We start from the raw sequence: 20,000 nt of genomic DNA, 5'->3' as shown, positions 1-20,000 counted from the left end.
TCTGCTGTAGTTAGATCTATATTAGAGTAACAGAGCTGATCTGCTGTAGTTAGATCTACATTAGAACAACAGAGCTGATCTGCTGTATTTAGATCTATATCAGAGTAACAGGTCAGAGGTCACAGCAGCCTGGCAGCAGATGGAACAGATGAAGACAGAGAAGTGAAGTGAGGAAGACGAGCAGAGTTTCAGAGCTTCAAAGTTTCAGAGCTTCAGAGTTTCAGAGCTTCAAAGTTTCAGAGTTTCAGAGTTTCAGAGTTTCAGAGTTCCAGAGCTTCAGAGTTTCAGAGTTTCAGAGTTTCAGAGCTTCAAAGTTTCAGAGCTTCAAAGTTTCAGAGTTTCAGAGTTTCAAAGTTTCAGAGTTTCAGAGTTTCAGTGTTTCAGAGTTTCAGAGCTTCAGAGTTTCTGAGTTTCAGAGTTTCAGAGCTTCAAAGTTTCAGAGTTTCAGAGTTTCAGAGCTTCAGAGCTTCAAAGTTTTAGAGCTTCAGAGTTTCAGAGCTTCAAAGTTTCAGAGTTTCAGAGTTTCAAAGTTTCAGAGTTTCAGAGTTTCAGTGTTTCAGAGTTTCAGAGCTTCAGAGTTTCTGAGTTTCAGAGCTTCAGAGTTTCAGAGCTTCAGAGTTTCAGAGTCAGCAGACAGAAGCTGTGATCGTGACGTAAAGTCCAGAGTTGTTTTTCTGCTCTGAAGGGAAACACTCAGGGATTCTGTTCATGTTAAATGTTCCTTGTTGTTTGTGTTGATCAGTCGGAGGTCACACTGCAGAGAGACGTCCTGTGTTCGTCCCTCAGGTTTCCTCCTCAGCAGCAGGCGGACCGCCGGCGATCCACTCTGCTCTGCAACTGATCCACAATGTGACAGTTGTTGAGTCAGGAAGAATTACCAATTATTCCAAAACACGACCTGAGGACGGCTTTAAGGCCGATGGAGTTCAGCCAGAGTTTACAGAACCAGACAGAGACGACTTAGAAAAATCAGCCAGAAGACAAACAGCCTGAAGAGAAAACTGTTATTACTATGAGTATTAGTATTACTATTATTAGTATTTTACCTGTTTTCAGCTGTCTGTCCGTCTGAAAATCTCCAAAACTTCTCAACAGATTTCCGTGAAATTTGTAGGACAGGTCGGCCTCAGGCAGAGGATCAGCTGATTAGACTTTGGTGTTGATCCGGATCTGAGGTTTCTGCTATTAAGACGATTATTGTTTTAATACGAAACAAACAAACTCGGTTCCAAATCCTGAGGGGAAGTTAGAGGGTTCAAGGAATCAACAGGAATGATGCGTTTGGTTGCAACAGCAAGCTGGAGGATTGTTCAACGTTCTGAGTTTCTTGGTTGAGTTTTCATAGGCGAACTGACTCCCGGCCTAACTCCCCATGCTGAGGCAGAGTCTCATGTCAAATTTGTTGAAACTGGTAGTGCAGTAAGATGATTTCACTGAAAAAACCCTAAGATAAGCTTGATGATAAGTCTGGATACAAGATAGAAGAACAAGTTTGTTTGTTTTTGCAATAAAAGTCAGCCAGTAAGTTAATCTTTATTTACATTGCACATTTCAAAACAAAATGAACAGCAGAAATATAAAAAAACTGAATTCCTACCAGCTCACTCACTCACTGCGTCAACTCAGGCCAAGATGGCCGTTGTTGCACAATGTCGGACCTTGCACACTTCTCTCTCTTCCATCAGAGCCCTCAGCTCTTCGGTGGTCTCGCCGCCGCAGTCGTCTTTTAGGGTCTTGACCATGGTCTTGGGGGGTCGCCCAGGGTTCATCCTCCCATGTGTTGGCTCCCACAGGATGACTCGGCTAGCGGGCAGTCCAGGGTGTCTCACACAGTGTCCGGCTAACTGCAGTCGACTTGCTGTAATTTTTCTGGTGAGTTGGGGTAGGTCACCATAGAGGCGCTCGTTCGGCACATGCTGCGTCCAGCAGATGTTGAACGCCATTCGCAGCATGTGCGTATAGCTATGTGCGTGCGTATAGCTATCAAGGGATTTTGACATGGCCTTGGAGAGGGTCCATGTCTCGCACCCGTAGAGCAGGATGGTCTCTATGGCGGCCCCCGGGAGAGGTTTGAGGTCCAGATCTTCTAAGTGTCGTTGAGCGCCTTCCATGCGAGCGCTATTCGCACTTTGATGTCTTTCTCTGAGCTCTCCATGCATACGCCGAGATATTTAGAATCGGTAACTCGCATGAGTGGAGCTCCCTCATGGTCATGGTCATGGTCATGGTCATGGTCATGATCGTCATATATTGTAGGCCAGGTACTCTGTTTTCTTGGGGTTGACGTGCAGTCCTACCTTATTCCACTCTTAACAGGAGTTCTTGGGCGGCTGCAATTTCATCTGATAGTAGGGCGATATCAACTGCAAAGTCTAGGTCTGATAGCGTCACCTGGTAACATCTGTGGTCAGAGCCAACAGTATTGAAGATGCTGTAGGCTTCTGCGTCCATCACACTATTCCGCCGCTTTTTCCGCACAAGCATGTAGTCGAGTTGCTTCCTGGTGTGGCGTCCTCGTGAGTCCATAGCTTGCCCGCACGCTTTGGAAACTGTGTTGGTAGCGATGAAGCTGTGTTCCTGGAGGAAGTCGACCAGATACTGTCCATTCCGGTTGATGAGGTCATGGAATGAGAAGGGCACGTCTTCCAGGCCCACTCAGGCGTCTCCGAGTATAGCCAAGAAGTTGTGAACGGCAGCTCGAAGTTTCTTGTAGAAGTTCTCCACATCGTCTTTGTCACTGGAGTTATGGGGTGAGTAGCACTCAGGGACTGTGCTGGCGGGGTTGCCATCAAATTCGGCTACGAGTACTCGTTCACTGGCTGAGGTGACGTTTCGCAGTGCTTTCCTCCTCTTCCGGTTCAACATCAGCCCGACTCCACCTTGTGCAGAGTTAGTTGTTGGCTCCCTCCAGAGAAGAAGGTGTACATGCCAGTGTTCCTGGATTCCCAGGATGTCTATTCTACAGCTGCCTGCTCTCGACACCAGCTCTGGGGTGAGAGTCGAGAGACACATTGTGCGAGTGTTGAAGGTCGATATCGTCATTGACCTCTGGCACCGCAGAAGGGGTGCAGACCGTGTTGAAGCACTGTATTCAGTCGCAGCCCTCTCCGAGGGGTTTGAGGCTACAACGTCATGCTGGTCGCCAATGGCGAGGTCAGTACTGCTAGGCTCCTGACCACTCCGGGGGTTTGCAAGTTTACGATTCCAATGCGCAAGGGTAATCTACGGGGGCGCAACTCCTCACTTGCATGTTATTTTAACACATAGCTGCATGTGAACCTGCATGACCCCTGGGTGTATCCACACATTGGTGGGCCCTACTGTCTCAGCTGATTGAGGGGGTTCTCTTAAACCTCCTCTTAATGGGACGGAGCAGCACTTTTATTTTAGTTATATTAACTTATGGAAGGCTGACTAAACCTTCTCTTAAAGGGATGGTGCAGTATGTTTATGTTTTTGTTATATTTTAACCTGCTGAAGGCTAACCAAACATTCTCTTAAAGGGACGATGCAGCCTGGTTTTGTTATATTTTTCAATCCATCGTATTCTCTCTGTACCTGCTCTGCTCTTAAACGAGGGTTCAGGGTGTTTATTGTATAAAGTTTAACTTGTTGCATTGATCATTAGCCCCGCCCCCTGTTGAAGGGATGGTTGGTGACATTTAGAGGGTCATCAGTCAAATTATTACATTTATTATTGTTATTAATATATTTTGTGATTCTCTCTCTCCTTTGTTAACAGCCTCCTGACAGGAAGTGTTGCCATGGAGACGAGGAGGAGCGGGAGGCTTAACGAGCAGCAGAGGATTCCAGCCAATAGAAAGTCCTCTGCAGAACTCTACTGTACTCTGTACTGGATTCTACTGTATTCTGCTCGTCAAGCAGCCATACCTCAGTTCTACTGGATTCTACTGAACTCTACTGACTCTGCTGATGGAGCAGAGGAAGACCTGCAGACAGACAGACAGACAGACAGACAGAGAGAGAGAGACAGACAGACAGAGAGACAGACAAACAGACAGACAGACAGACAGACAGACAGACAGACAGAGAGAGAGACAGACAGACAGACAGACAGACAGACAGCAGACAGACAGACAGACAGACAGAGAGAGAGACAGACAGACAGACAGACAGACAGACAGACAGAGAGAGAGACAGACAGACAGACAGACAGACAGACAGACAGACTGAAAGACAGTCAGGTAAACAGACAGACAGCTGACAGACAGACAGACAGACAGACAGACAGACAGACAGACAGACAGTCAGACATACAGACAGACAGACAGACAGACAGACAGACAGACAGACAGACAGACAGTTTGTTGTCACCTCTCATATTCAGACTGAACAGTCTGGTTCCTCCTGCAGTCAGATGGTCAGATGTTCTACTGGTTTCTAATGTAGTTCCACTAGGATTTCTGAATGTTGAAACATGGCAGAATAAAATCAAATCTGCATTAGAAACCAGTAGAATCATCTCAGATGTAACTAGCTGAGACTGTGGCTCTGCTGCTGGACGAGGACTTTGTCTCTCCAGAGGATGAAGAGGAAATAAACGGACAAATCCTCTGATTGGTTCACAGCTGTGTGACAGACGCTGTGTGACAGACGCTGTGTGACAGACGCTGTGTGACAGACGCTGTGTGACAGACGCTGCCATCAGAGCGCTGAATGTGTTGCGTGTTATATGAATAATAATAACAATAATATGATGATGACAGTGTATTTATATTGTGTAAGCTATCGTCACCTGTACAGAACCGAGCTACCTGCCCAGTGTGCAACATGTAGAGAATAAACCAGGAGTTTACTGAGGAGCTGACCTCAGATCTGCTGTTACACCAGACTGCTGTCTGCATTTACAGCCATGAAGAAGAAGAAGAGTAGAGATGGTTTGTGTCAACCTGATCTCACACAAACACGTGAAATGAACACGACTTGTTAAAGCCCTTATGTGTAGGATTTGAAAACTGTTGATTTTGGCGACTCCTAGTGGTAGTGCCAAAAAAAGACACTGTCGCAAACGTCTTTGCAACCTCTTAGCGGCGTTTGCAGACACAACCCCCCCGCCCCCCCACCAGCTGGAATATGTACAAAATACTGCTGCAGATAACTGTAGTTCCCATTAGTTCCTATATTATTCCTAATGACAGCATTGTACTGTGAAGAGGTTTGTTATTGTGAGAATTCGGGTTAACAGATGTTTGGGGGATCGCTGTCTGTGAACAGCCTATCCAACATTTACTATTCTGATGCTACGAGCTGCAGCTGATGGAAAATGCTACCGCTAACAAACTAGAATAAACACGAATCAAGTAATGTAATATGGAGTATGGAGTTGTATTGAATGTGGCGATTACGGCCGATCGAGCTGGCAGAAGGCAGGACACATGAACCGACGCAGGACGTCGGAACCAGACGGCAAAATGTGGACTAAACGCCTCGGGGCCGACGGATCCGCGGGGCTCCCGGGAGCTCCGGGTCTCGCGCTGCCCTCCCTCTCCCTCAAGCTGTTTTAGCCTCTTCTGTTGTAGGCTTCTTGTTTTGTTTCGTTGCAGAGGGTCCAGCAGTCAGAGTCCTGTCTTCCATGTTACCACTATCTGCCATACTGATTAGCTTCACGCTGATCAATCCAAGCAGCTAGTCTGCATTCAAACAGCCTCTGTTTTCTTCCTGGTTTGGTTTGACTTTCTGCCGTAAGTCAGTACGGCACTTTGCACCAGTTCGTACCCGCGGACACAGAGAATGAACAGACTGAAAGCAACACATAGACTAAACCAATTTTCCCCACGATGGTCTCATGGTATCAAAATTAATTGGAGGATGATATAATCAGATACAAATTCTACACATAGGGGCTTTAACACCAAATTACGTGTTGGTGGCACCTAAAATGTTAAAACTCCATTTTCCCAGCAGGAGACGGTTCCATGAAGGAGACACGACTGTAAACAGGCAGTAGAGTCTCAGTGCAGCAGCTCGGAGACAGGCAGGGTGTTGTGGTCGGGTGCCGGACGGCCGATGAGTTTGACTTCAATGTCGGAGACTGGAGTTCAATTCCCGGCCTGTATGAAGGAGATTTCTACTGAGAGTCAAGTTTAATTGAAGTGAAAGTTTTTTCGAACCGACCAAAGCCTTTCCCAAACCTTCACCAAGTTGTTGTAGCTGCTGAACTGAACCGTCAGCCGACCTGCAGCTGAAAATGTCCGGTTCATGTTTTTGTCACAGAATCCAGCTCATGGAGGAGGAACGTCATTTTCACATAATTTGTGTCCGCAGCAGGTAACCCAGAGTCTGTGCTCATTTCACAACTTTTTATGAGATCATGTGGTGTTGTGTGGTCTCCATGGTAACGAGACGCTGTCTTTCCTCTGTTCCCTCCGTGTTTTTTACTGAACAATAGAGTCCAGTAGAAGTCAGGGAACAAGAGGAACACACTGTAAGAGAGAAAAGGGGGGGGGGGGCGGGGGGGCAAGGAAGCGAGGAAGCGACGAGCATCACCATGGCAACAAACTAGCTAAACTAGCTAACTATCACAGTGCAGGACAGTCTGCTACTTTACAAAATACTACATAAATACATACATAAATACATATGAAAACGCATGAAGCTTAACTCTCACTGCTGCATGTGTCGAGTGTGTGTGTGTGTGTGTGTGTGCGCGCGCGTGTGTGTGTGTGTGTGTGTGTGCGCGCGCGTGTGTGTGTGTGTGTGTGTGTGTGTGCGCGTGTGTGTGTGTGTGTGTGTGTGTGTGAGAGTGTGTGTTACCCAAAATTCCTCCCTGCTCTGTTGTTACAGGAGTTGAGTGCTTTGAAAGGTGTAAACCACACACACACACACACACACACACACACACACACTCTGACAGGGTGAGCCACATAGCAGCGGTGTTGACTTTGGCTGACAGTCAGAGTTTCATGTTTCTCTGGGTTCAGTCTGTCTGTTAACTTAAAGTTTATTTCTCAGTCTTTTCTAACTCTCTCACTGCACTGACTGTTTACTGCACATTAATACTCACTTTATATTCTGGATGTTCAGAAGTATAAACACCACATCCTGTTTCCTGTTTGGTTTCCATGGAGACACGAGCATCAACCTAACTAATGAACAGGATGATGTCACTTTGTTTAGAATCAGGTGACATTTAGTCTGTTACCATGGTTATGACTGCAGTACTGAAGCAGGACTGTTACCATGGTTATGACTGCAGTACTGAAGCAGGACTGTTACCATGGTTACCACTGTAGTACTGAAGCAGGACTGTAACCATGGTTACCACTGTTTTATGATGAAGGACCATTACCATGGTTACCACTGTAGTACTGAAACAGGACTGTTACCATGGTTACCGCTGCAGTACTGATGACCATTACCATGGTTACCACTTTTTACTGACGCAGGACCGTTACCATGGTTACCGCTGTAGTACTGATACAGGACCGTTACCATGGTTACCGCTGTATTACTGATACAGCGCTGTTACCATGGTTACTGCTGTAGTACTGATGCAGGATGGTTTTGACTGGCAGTGGCAGGTGGCATCGTCATGGTGACGGAGTTCTGTAAGAGCCCAGCGGAGGGGGCCGAGCCCCGACAGGAGAGGGAGGTGGTCTGAGGAACCGCCCACATCTGTCCGTCACTGCAGTGTGTGTGTGTGTGTGTGTGTGTGCGTGTGTGTGTGTGTGCGTGTTGAAGGGGAACTCCCAGCGTCAGCAGTGCCAAAACTGCAGCAGAGCTGGTCTGACTGTGTGGCTGGGTGTGTGCCACACACACACACACACACACACACACACACACACTCCATCCTCTCTGTGACTCGACAGTAGAATCAGCTTCAGTTCCTAGGTCACCAACATTCCAACCAATAGGAGGAGGTTGGGGGTCAGGGGGGAGGAGCCTCTTGTCTCTCCAGGTTTCTCTCGTTTGGTCGTTTATCACACTGACAGAATAATTAGTGTTAGTGATCGGTTCAGATACGTCGGTCACTAGTGATCGGTTCAGATACGTCGGTCACTAGTGATTGGTTCGAGGAAAATCAACCCCCCCACACAGAAAACGACTAACGAGGAGGAAATCTCAGCCGAATAATGGAGTGGGAATGAAATGGCTGTTCAGTCTGAATATCAGGCTAGTGAACGATAAAAGATGAAGGGACTTCACCATAAAGTAGATTGATGTTCCTGAAGCTCTGGTAATATGTGGATCTAAATATAGATCTAGTATGGATTTAGATGCTGGAAAAGTTTGGTTTACATGAGAAAAGTCTGTAAACGCTGCAGGAAACACAGCTGCATGTTGGGAGTTCCTGCTTTATCTGTTTTAAAGGGATAAAAAATGTCCCCAGTGTTTCCCTCCTACAGGTCAAATGTGTTAATAAAACTCAAATTTATGTGGCCAAATAAATCATGGCTTCATCTGTCCCAGTTCACAGCTCAGATCTGCGTATCAAACAGATTTCCCAGAGGGCCGAGCATAAACAGCTGGTTTTGTGATGAATGTGTTTTTATGTGACAGAGTTCAGCTGCTGGTTTCTCCATTTGGGAGAAGAAGACGTGAAGTTGGATGGGAATGAAACCAGTCTTCCCACACTGGAACTGAAACCCACAATCCACATGACTGGAGGAGGCTGTTTGGGGGATTTTTCTTTTCTTTAACCTATTTTCTATTGAAAGTGTTTTCTATTTGTATCTCCTCATATTTCTTTTACTCGTCTTGTTTTTGTGTCTCCATGTAAAGCACTGCTTTGAGAGAAGAGCTTTAGAAATAAAGTGTGTTATTATTATCAGCAGTATAGTTAAAGAGGAACTAGTTGCAGTAATAGCAGTAGTAGAAGAAGTAGTTGTAGTAATAGCAGTAGTAGAAGAAGTAGTTGTAGTAATAGGAGTAGTAGAAGAAGTAGGCTAGCTGTAGTAGTATTCAGGACAAAAAGGATGGAAACAGGAAACTCAAACAGTCTTTGGACAAAAAGCAGACGAGCAGAGAAGATCCAGATCAAAGACAAAGGCAACATGTTAGCTAATGTTAGCACGCTACGTTAGCTTTATCTCCAAACCAACCAGGTCCATAATGTTAGCTAATGTTAGCAGTTAGCTTTATCTCCAAACCAACCAGGTCCTTAATGTTAGCTAATGTTAGCAGTTAGCTTTATCTCCAAACCAACCAGGTCCTTAATGTTAGCTAATATTAGCAGTTAGCTTTATCTCCAAACCAACCAGGTCCATAATGTTAGCTAATGTTAGCAGTTAGCTTTATCTCCACACCAACCAGGGCTGCGTTTCCCAAAAGCATCGTAAGCCTAAGGTGTTGGTAAAGTACATCGTAAGAAGCATCTTCAGGTTACGGTGGGTTTCCCAAAAGCTTCTTAACTAACGATGCTCTTAAAAACTCATCGTAGAGTACAATGCTTCTGACCACTCGTAGAAAGCTAAGAACGATGTAAGGAAGAAAATATCATGAGGCAGCCTTATTTTGACTGCCAATGATGATTGTAGTTTACAGTAGAATATGCACACAATGTTTGTAACCACGATAAAATATTCAGTGGAGTGAAAAACACCAACTGCAAACATATTTAAAAACTAGGCTAAGTGAAATGCTGGCTACCTATTTTCAGGGCATAATCAGGACTTTCATTGTTGATTTCATGAACTTCAGCAATTGGGGTAAGTGGGGAAAAAGTGAAATAAAATACAAAATGTGTGTGTGTAGGTGTGTGTGTGTGTGTGTTGGGGGCTTGAATAACTTGGTGACATGCTGAATCATAACAATACATGTGTTGTCATATCACCACCTCTGTTTCTGTGCGATTGCCTTTATTTTTTAAATGTAACCTGTCATATTATCCTAAGCAGCACAAAATGTTATTTTGTGTATTTTCAAGGTTTTGACAAAAGGCCTATTTGTGTGGAAATGAATGCAGTAAGCATACAATCAACCATAAACAACTATGCATTTCAAAACTGGACAACGCGAATAACTGTAGCATACATTTACATATAGCTGTCAGAAGTGGTTTCCAGAGCCAGTGTGCGCTCTCTCCATCATTCAAATCCTCCCAAAGACCTTCCTCCGCTGTGCTGTGATTGGTTATCAGCTGCACAACGCAGGGTGAAGCTTAAGTAATGGAACACGACCAAAGACGCACTTAAGGTAAGACGCTCTTAGCTTAAGTGCTGTTTTGGGCAACGTGTGTAAAAATCTACGAACCTTCTTAAAATTGCTCGTAGGAAACCTTCGTAACCTCTAAGAGTGATCGTTATTGGGAAACTCAGCCCAGATCTATAATGTTAGCTAATGTTAGCGGTTGGCTACATTAGCTTTATGCAAGATTTACCTAAACCGATAAGGTCTAATTGTGTTATTTGTAGCTAACAAGTAGTTTTAACAGTATTAGTTTTAAATTCTAAATTAGTTTAGCAGTACACAGCTAGCATAAACAGTCCGACTGTCAAAGAAGCATCATAAAGGATAAGCAGCATAATGTTAGCTTTATAAAAATATTTGACTTTTAATGCTGACAATAAAAATTAAAATTAGCAGGAACTTAACCCCGAACATGAATGTACACAGAAACACTAGGTTTCTGTCTGTTCACATTAGAACACAGTGAACTGGAAGAAACATGACTTTAGCTGCTGAGAGTAAATGATTAAAAGTAAAATAAACTGAGATGAGAGTCAGTACTGAAGCGGAGTGGGAGCGACTGAGGCAGGTAATGACTAATCTGTGATGAATTACATGTTGAAGCCCAGCCAGGTCTGTAACTGCTACTGTCTACTGTAGAGACATCCCATAATACACACACACACACACACACACACAGTGGATGGATACACTGACAGTGCTAGATACTTAAAATTCTTCTATAACACATTCTTATACTTATTGAAAGTTCTGCGTGCTTTCACACACACACACACACACACACACACACACACAGCATTTCTAGCATACCTGGGCGGGGAAGTTTGATTGACAGCTCGGGGGCGTGGCCAACATGACCCAGACGGGAGCAATGAGTGCATCACACCTGAATGACAGGTAACACTGTGGTTTGCGTCTCTGTGTGTGTGTGTGTGGGTGTGTGTGTGTGTGTGTGTGTGTGTGTGCGTGTGTGTGTGTGTGTATGAGACAGTAAAGTGGAAGTTCGTTAGAGTCTGTCACTAATTGTCAACAGAGCAGACGTAACAGGAATGATGGACGACCGAGAGAGAAAGTGGCTGATCTGGTTAAAAGAGAGAGAGGGAGAATAGAGAAACAAAGAGAAACAATAAAAGAAGAAAATGAAATCACATTTTGGAAAGACACAAACTTTACATCAGACGTGCTTTTAATTTCCACTGCAAAAAATGACCAGCTTGTCATGTGATTTTATCTTTTATCAGATCAGTCTGATAAATGATCTGCTGTTTCTTCTTCATGTGACCAAAAGACTCAGGTTGAAGAATGATTGATTGTTGCCAAAGATTAATAAACCTGGGTCAGGGTTTACATATTTTTACATGTTCAGTAAACTGGTTATATGTTCAGTAAACTGGTTACATGTTTAGTAAACTGGTTACATGTTCAGTAAACTGGTTACATGTTCAGTAAACTGGTTATATGTTCAGTAAACTGGTTACATGTTCAGTAAAGTGGTTATATGTTCAGTAAACTGCTTACATGTTCAGTAAACTGGTTATATGTTCAGTAAACTGGTTACATGTTCAGTAAACTGGTTACATGTTTAGTAAACTGGTTACATGTTCAGTAAACTGGTTATATGTTCAGTAAACTGGTTACATGTTCAGTAAACTGGTTATATGTTCAGTAAACTGGTTACATGTTTAGTAAACTGGTTACATGTTCAGTAAACTGGTTACATGTTCAGTAAACTGCACTGTTAGAAGAAAGTGGTGGCAACTCTGCTGCCCACCATTATAATGGAGTTAAACCCTGTGTACACCGGCGTTTCATTGAGTGTTTGCTTTTGAGATCTGAAGATGGCGCTTTGAGGCACTCAGGTCAGGAGAACCTGACATGGAGCATGGACACACCAATGAGATAAGTGGTTTGAAACGCATTTCAGAGATTCAAACTCTTTTTTTCAAGGATTGGAGACGCCCTTGATGATGAGATTTGAAAAACTTAACGGTGTTTCGAGGTCTGTAAAACCTGGAACTCTAAAACCTAGTAAGGTGTTTCGAGAGCTTATTTTCCTCAACTCTAAACACCACTTCGGTGTTTTGATGCCTTACTTTCATGGACTGAAAACACAGTGTTTTAATAGCTGACTGTCAGGGAATCCAAACACCACTGTAGTGTTTATCATTGTTTCATATCGATACACCCTCATATGGTGTATCAACAAACTATTTTACCTATTTGTCAAATATTGTTTAATGAATTAAAATATCTTTACTACAAATGAGGACAGAAAAAAGATAACTTTTTCAGGCATTTTTATTTATGTTTCATTTATGATTCAAGCAGTCACAAACAAATCTTAGTTTTATCAATAAACAATAAGCAGCATACAAGATATCGTATTGTAAGGCCATCCATGCCCACACGAAGCAATGAGATACATAAGTAAAGATTCATAAGTAAAGTCAAAGATATTGTGTGACACTTATATTGTTTACTGTATAGACAATTACACAATAATGAATAAACATTGGCTCAGTGGCATCCAAAATGTTGTGCGTGATGGACGGACAGGGACTGATCCATAGTATCTATATATTATCTGTTAGGGTTAGGATTGCTCAGTAGTTGTATCTATACATTTTGGGATACTGCTACCACAAAATGAAGTATGTTTATTTGTTTATTAAAAGGATCCCCATTAGCTGACGCCTAGACGACCAGCTAGCCTTCCTGGGGTCCAAGACAACATTACAACATTACATGATACACATACAGAAAACGCTAACAAACAAAAGAAACAAGAAAAACCAAAACGTTAATCTAAAACCAAGACAAGACAACATTACACACAACACATAGACTTTAAAATTAACCTCTGGCCAGCGCAAGACTGGGTTGAATTAAAACAGAAAATAAAGAGCTGATATTAAGAAAATGTAGGGAATCATCAGGATAGTGTATGTAAGTGTAGGGGGGATCTGAGTTTCTTTTTAAAACTTGCCTTTGATAGAACGGATATGACTTGGAAGACTTCCATCACATGATAGCCCTGTATATGACAGTTTTTTTAAAGTAATTGGATTTTGGTGGGGGTAGAGTCATCTGCCCCCTACTGGCCCCTCTAGTGGAATGGGTATGAATATCCGAGCTATAAATTATATAGTTAAAAAGAAATTTAGGAGTCTGAGTTTGAATGACTGTGTCAAAATGTAAAAGTAAGCTGGCAGATAGTCTTTTCTCCACAGTAAGCCATGTAAGACGTGCATGCGTATCTGCTACATTGGACCTGGAGGAGCAGCCCAGAACAAGTCTGCCTGCCTTGTTTTGTGCTACTTGTAACTTTCTGAGGAGACCGTATGAAGCAGATGACCACACCACCGAGCAATAATCTAAGTGACAGAGAACCAAAGAACCAACAATTTGGTGCAACAATTAGGGTGGAAGAAATGGTGCACATTTTCTGGTAGTGGCAACTGCTCTGCCCATCTTAGAGACTGTTTTGTCAATGTGATCAGACCAAGACAGTGAAGTCAAGCCAGAGTCCCAGAAGCTTAGCTTTCTTTACTTGTTGTATAGGTTGACCCGCTATCTGTAGATCTGTAGATGTTAAGCACAAGTTTGTTTGTTTTTATCCAGTTATGTATGATGTTAAGCTCACTAGACAGGAGCTGGTTAAGCTCTGAACATGTGGGTGCAGCATAATAAACGGTAGAATCATCAGCATACAAAGTCAAGCTAGCCTGTCCAATTGCAGAAGGAATGTCATTAGTAAATATGGAAAATAGGAGGGGCCCTAGGTAGCTCCCCTGCGGGACGCCGCAGTCCAGCCCCCTACTGCTCGATAGAGTGCATTAAAATAGAATAGAATAGAATGACCAGCCCTATATGCATGTTGGTACATAGTTGTTAAACCATTTGCAGAGAAATAAACCTGTATTTGCTCAAACAATCTTTTCTAATAATTTGCTAAATTCAGGCAGAATGCTGATAGGCCTGTTGGGACCACTGAAAGTTGAGTTTGTGTCTTTGGGAAGAGGAATAACCTTTCCCTCCTTCCATAATTTTGGACACACACCACTGATCAGACATCTATTAAAAATGTGACAGATTGGTATTGAGACATATAAGGCCGATATTTTTAACAGTTTACTATCAAGGTGGTCGGTACCAGTGGACTTATCCTCAGGCAGAGAGCATAACAACCTTTCAACCATCCCAACATCGACCTGGTGGAATTCAAAAGCACAATTTTTACCATTCATAATGCAATTTTTTATAAGCACCTCAGAGTTAGAATTAACAGTAGTGTCCATATTCTGTCTGAGCTTGGAAACCTTGTTAACGAAATAGTCATTGAAATAATTTGCAATGTGAAGAGGCTTAGTCAGATAGACACCATCAGATTCAACAAAAGAAGTACGGACATCTTTTTACCCATGATTTCATTCAATACATTCCATAGTTTTTTACTATCGTGACCAATATCATTCTCTGTTGATAATAAGTTCTCTTATTTACTCTATTCATCTTTGTCACCTGGTTTCTTAGCTTGCAGTAATACTTTCTATTGTCAGGGGAACCAGAAAGTAGGGCTGCAACTAACGATTATTTTCATTGTCGATTAATCTGTCGATTACTTTCTCGATTAATCGATTAGTTGTTTGGTCTATAAAATGTCAGAAAATGGTGAAAAATGTCGATCAGTGTTTCCCAAAGCCCAAGATGACGTCCTCAAACGTCTTGTTTTGTCCACAACCCAAAGATATTCAGTTTACTGTCACAGAGGAGTAAAGAAACCAGAAAATATTCACATTTAAGAAGCTGGAATCAGAGAATTTTGACTTATTTTTCTTTAAAAAATTACTCAAACCGATTAATCGATTATCAAAATAGTTGGCGATTAATTTAATAGTTGGCAACTAATCGATTAATCGTTGCAGCTCTACCAGAAAGAACAGCAACCTTCTTGGCCTCATCTCTCTGAACCATTAAACTCTTCAGTGAGTTGTCAATCCATGGGGCACTTTTAGCTTTAACTGTGAATTTCTTTAAAGGGGCGTGTCTGTTAACAATTTTCATAAAATACACCATAAATATATTCAAAGCATGCTCAGCATCTTCAACAGCACACACATCAGCCCATTGAGTATGAGCAAGGTCATCAAGAAAAGCCTCTTCCTTAAATCCCCTATCAGATCTTGTAAGGACAATTTTGGCACTAGCCTTAGGCAGTTTAGTGCAAATGTGATCAATGCATGTTGAGGATTTGACCCCAGTGTAATTAACAGAAATTCTTGTTGGTTGAAACATTAATTGAGATAATCCACAGGTATTAGTTATAGATCTAAGATTATACTTCAGAGAACAATTTTCAGACAACCAGTCAATATTTAAGTCCCCTAGCAAATACTTTTCTCTGTTTTCCTCCGTAGCCCTGTCCGACATTTCACACAAACCATTTAAGTATTGTATGTCAGAGCTGGGGGCCGTATAACAGCCAACCAGTAAAGGTTTTGAGTGTAGCAGTTGCACCTGAAGCCACATTGCCTCAATGTCATTTACAATAAGATCATTCCATTGTTTTACAGGAAAATGGTCATGTATGAAGATTGCAACCCCACCACCAAACCTATTTCTGTCTTTTCTGTATATGGAAAAGTCAATGGCCACCTCAGAATTTTGTATTATTTTTTTTTGTATGAGAAAGCAAGTGCAGTGAGGGCTCAGAGAAGCTGTGCACATCTTGTGGGGTTGATGTTTCCTCCTGGTGGAGCATCAAGCTGCTCTGACCTCCTCATTCAACAGTGTGGAGGTCTGTGGCTGAAGGACACTCACTCTCTGTTTGGCTGTTGGCTGTTTTAAGATGCCAGCAAGTTTACAAGCTTAGCTAGCAAATATCAGCTAGCTAGCTTTAGGCTATAAATAGCTAACTAGCAAACTAAGGTGGATATCTTTGATAGTCACATACAAAATGTAATAAAACGGTCTCCAGCAACCTACTGTACCATTGCAGCATGTTGTCCAGTCCAGCGTTAGCTGTGGGTAAACTTAGCTTCTCTAGCAGCACAGCAGGAAGCAGAGAACAGAACAGTGACAGAAAAACAAACACACCTCAAGCTAGCTCCGCCCACCTGAGATCTTCCATTTTCCAATTCACACAGACAAAGAAGACGAATGAGGCGTGTCCTGGTGGCTCAGTGGTCTAAAGCGCGTGCCGTGTAAATGTGATGTCCTGGGTTTGAATCTGGTCCTATTTAAAGAAGCTCTCTTATAAACTGACTTTCAAACTTTCAAAACACTCTTTGTGTGTCTGCAGACTCATACGTATTGAAACACTTAAAACTGGGTATAGTGCCAAAACCCTCACTTTAGTAATGATTTAAAGTGCTCCCAAACACTGATATTAGTGTTTCAACTTGAGCCCCACCTAAACACCAATCCCAGTGTTTCAGTGGCTGCAGTGCACTGCTTATGGTGTTTCAGCACCTGATGACTGCTGTCTCCTTACTCTTAACAGTGTGGTGTGCTGATGTTCAGTATGAACGACTCCAGTTGCTCCCAGTGTGTAACCAGTATGTTTAACTGCACTGGTCATAAGAACTGGGTTGGTGTCCAGGTTTATACGAGAGGGAGAGGGAGAGGGAGAGAGAGAGAGAGAGAGAGAGAGAGAGAGAGAGAGGGAGGAAAGAAGAGGAGAGGAGAAAGAAGAAGAAGAAAGGCAAGGAGAGAAAAAATTAGAAGAAATGATTGAAGAATGATGTTTTCCACTATAAACACAGAGGAGAGAGAGCGCCGGTCCACTGAGCGCACAGAAAACCACGAAGAAGAGTTGAAACACTGCAGCATGTCTGAACCCAGACCTTCATTCAGCTCTTCATGTTGATGTGTACTGATAATATTACTGCATACTACATGTACTAGACACTGTACACATGATAAACTGCTGTATTTTCATAGTTATTTGATCATAATCTTCTGCTCACTTTTTTATACCTTAATAGGTTTATTATCACCAGATGTTTCTCTTAAGTGTTATTTTTCCTCTGTATGATTTGGCAGCACACGTGGATTTACGTCATGTTAATTAAGCAAGATGAAAACTAAATTAAAACAGAGAGAAGCATTAAAATAATCAGAAACAGTCTTCTTATCCTGTTTACCTGCTTTCATGCTCTACATGTGAAACTGAATATTTACACATAATAAACTGCTTTACTTTCATCATAATCACCATTTTCTGTTCACATTTTTACACTTTATTTTTATTATTACCAGATGTTTCCCTTTATTAGGGGCCGGCAGCAGCTCCGCATTGTAGTCAATGGAAAGTAGGGCATCTTTAAACATCAGTTTTTCTCTCATGGAGCGTTCCATACCTGAGCTCAGGTGATCTGAGTCTCTTTCCTCTTAACGCTGCATCTGGCCGGCCCGTCCATGACTGCTTGCAGTCCTAGTTTCTCCTATATTTTGTATATTATGTGTGTTTTGTATATATTATATTTCCCCCTCTATATGATTTGGCAGCACACATGGATTTATGTCACGTTAATAAGAAAGATGAAATTAAATTAAAACAGAGAGAGAGAGAGAGAGAGAGAGATCCAATCAGACATTATGAATCAACCTGAACACACACACACACACACACACACATACACATACTATAAAAGACTTCCAGATGATAGGCTAATCCTCCTCTGGCAGCCATCTTGGAGGTCCTCAGCTCTGTGAACAGCTGACTGTGTTTCTGTCTCAACAGAATTGAACAGACGGTTAATTTCTGTCTGTTTCTGACTGAACTGATCATTTCATCACTGATCCATCTGATTGATTTAGTGTTTAGATAATGTCAGCTTGTTAGCTAGCTAACCATAGCATCTGGTCAGCTAACATCACTGTCTTGTTGTTAACACATCCGATTAGCACACTAGCTAACGTAGCTAGTAGCAGCTAGCGTTAGCGTGTTCACATTAACATCAGTGTGTTTGCCGGCTAGTTAGCTAGCTAACAGTTTGTTCAGGTTAACTGAGCTGACTCTTCTCAAGCTACAACTCAGAGTGTTTTGGAGTAGAGACTAGGGCTAAAGACAAGACAGTTTACTGTGTCACAGTAACCAAATCCACCTTATCACACTATTCACTTTTACTGAGAACGTTACTGAATGGATCTACAGCCACACCACAACAAGCTGACTCAGCTGCTCTCTGCTTCTAGCTGCTTCATACAGATTATTTCTCCAGATTTCCAGGTTGATGCTGCAGGTTTGTCTGCTGTCAGTCTGGATTTAGTCGACTGTAGAATCCATGTGGACTGGATTCATTAAACACTCTCACATGCTTACTTTCTGTAGTTTGTGTATTTTACTGAGTTTTTTGTTTCATATGTGTATTCATTTATTCAAATCTATAATGTTAACACTGCTGATCAGTGAACTTTCTCTTTTCTCATCCTTCCATCCCTCCCCTGATCTAACTTTATTTCTCTCTCTATCTTTCCTCCATGTTCTCATCCTTCCCTAATTCCTTCCCTTCCATTCTTCCTCTTTATCTCTACACTTTTTCTTTTTCCTTCCTATTAATTCCTCTCTTATCTCTTTCTCTGTGTCTGTCTCCCTCTCTCCCTCTCTCTCTGCCTCTCTCTCTCACACTCTCTCTCTTTCTCCATCCCTCCTCTTGTCTCTCCTTTCTTTAAATAGTCTGCTGGATAAACATCAGTTTCACTGCAGTCATTTGTCTTCTTAATGTGTTCCTGCTGTGTGTGTGTGTGTGTGCGTGTGTGTGTGTGTGTGTGTGTGTGTCAGGCCACCCAGTCTCAGTGAAACCAGTCCAACCCTAAAGTGGTCTTGTCGTCTGGTGTGTTTATGCCACAGAACTAGAACAGATAGAACAGTCATTCTCATTCAAATCAACGTTCCTGGGCGGTCGGAGTGGCGGCCATTTTGGTGAGAGGTTTCACAGCAAGAACCAAAGTTTTGACATCTGGACAGTTGGAAGTGTTTATAGTTGTGTTCATCTGTTTCAGTTGGTGTCCCTTAGCTTTTTGAAGTTAGCAAACGCTAACTTTTCTTCTCCACTAAAGGAAGGCTAAGCTACGTTAGCTTATAGCATTTAAGCAGCTATATTAAATTACAGGAACCTGTTTGATGATGCTAACCAGCTGGTTTGCTAACATGCTAATGTTGACTAGAAGAGCAGAGAGAGAAATTCAGTCTTTGATAAGATCTGCCAGTGGGTTGAGATCACTGCAGTTTCCAATGCAAACTGAACTTTTTAAAGAGTTTTCTTGAGTCAGGTGCCGTTATGTCGACTGTAGAGGATCCACTTTAATTCAAGATACTGTCACTTGTTTGGAAAAAAATCACTAATCAAGGTTAGATAAAATCAGATTAGATTAGATTAGATTAGATTAGATTAGATTAGATAAAATCAGATTAGATCAGATTAGATCAGATCAGATTAGATTAGATTAGATCAGATTAGATCAGATCAGATCAGATTAGATTAGATTAGATCAGATCAGATTAGATTAGATTAGATCAGATTAGATCAGATCAGATTAGATTAGATCAGATTAGATCAGATCAGATCAGATTAGATCAGATCAGATCAGATCAGATTAGATCAGATTAGATCAGATCAGATCAGATCAGATTAGATTAGATCAGATTAGATTAGATCAGATCAGATCAGATCAGATTAGATCAGATTAGATTAGATCAGATTAGATCAGATTAGATCAGATTAGATTAGATTAGATTAGATCAGATCAGATTAGATTAGATCAGATCAGATTAGATTAGATCAGATTAGATCAGATCAGATCAGATCAGATTAGATTAGAAAACTTTAATGTCTTCATTGAAGCCA

General features: G+C 42.1%; 2 protein-coding genes across 2 annotated transcripts in view; one reads left to right on the top strand and one right to left on the bottom strand.

Moving 5' to 3' along the window:
- The window catches only part of alkal2b (ALK and LTK ligand 2b), a 12,885-nt gene extending 8,040 nt beyond the window's left edge, over window positions 1–4,845 (top strand). Inside the window, exon 6 of the mRNA XM_078291179.1 lies at window positions 3,743–4,845. The gene's annotated coding sequence lies outside the window, so the exon portion shown is untranslated. The remainder of the gene's footprint in view (window positions 1–3,742) is intronic.
- Window positions 1–20,000, bottom strand: part of LOC144543028 (protein NLRC3-like) — a 209,623-nt gene that overhangs the window by 92,208 nt on the left and 97,415 nt on the right. The gene's annotated exons all lie outside the window — the stretch shown is intronic.

Source organism: Centroberyx gerrardi, chromosome 21, assembly GCF_048128805.1.
Source record: "Centroberyx gerrardi isolate f3 chromosome 21, fCenGer3.hap1.cur.20231027, whole genome shotgun sequence".
In the NCBI taxonomy this organism is placed as follows: domain Eukaryota; kingdom Metazoa; phylum Chordata; class Actinopteri; order Beryciformes; family Berycidae; genus Centroberyx; species Centroberyx gerrardi.
The sequence above is the reverse complement of the archived record's forward strand: the minus strand, read 5'-3'. Positions and strand labels throughout refer to the sequence as shown.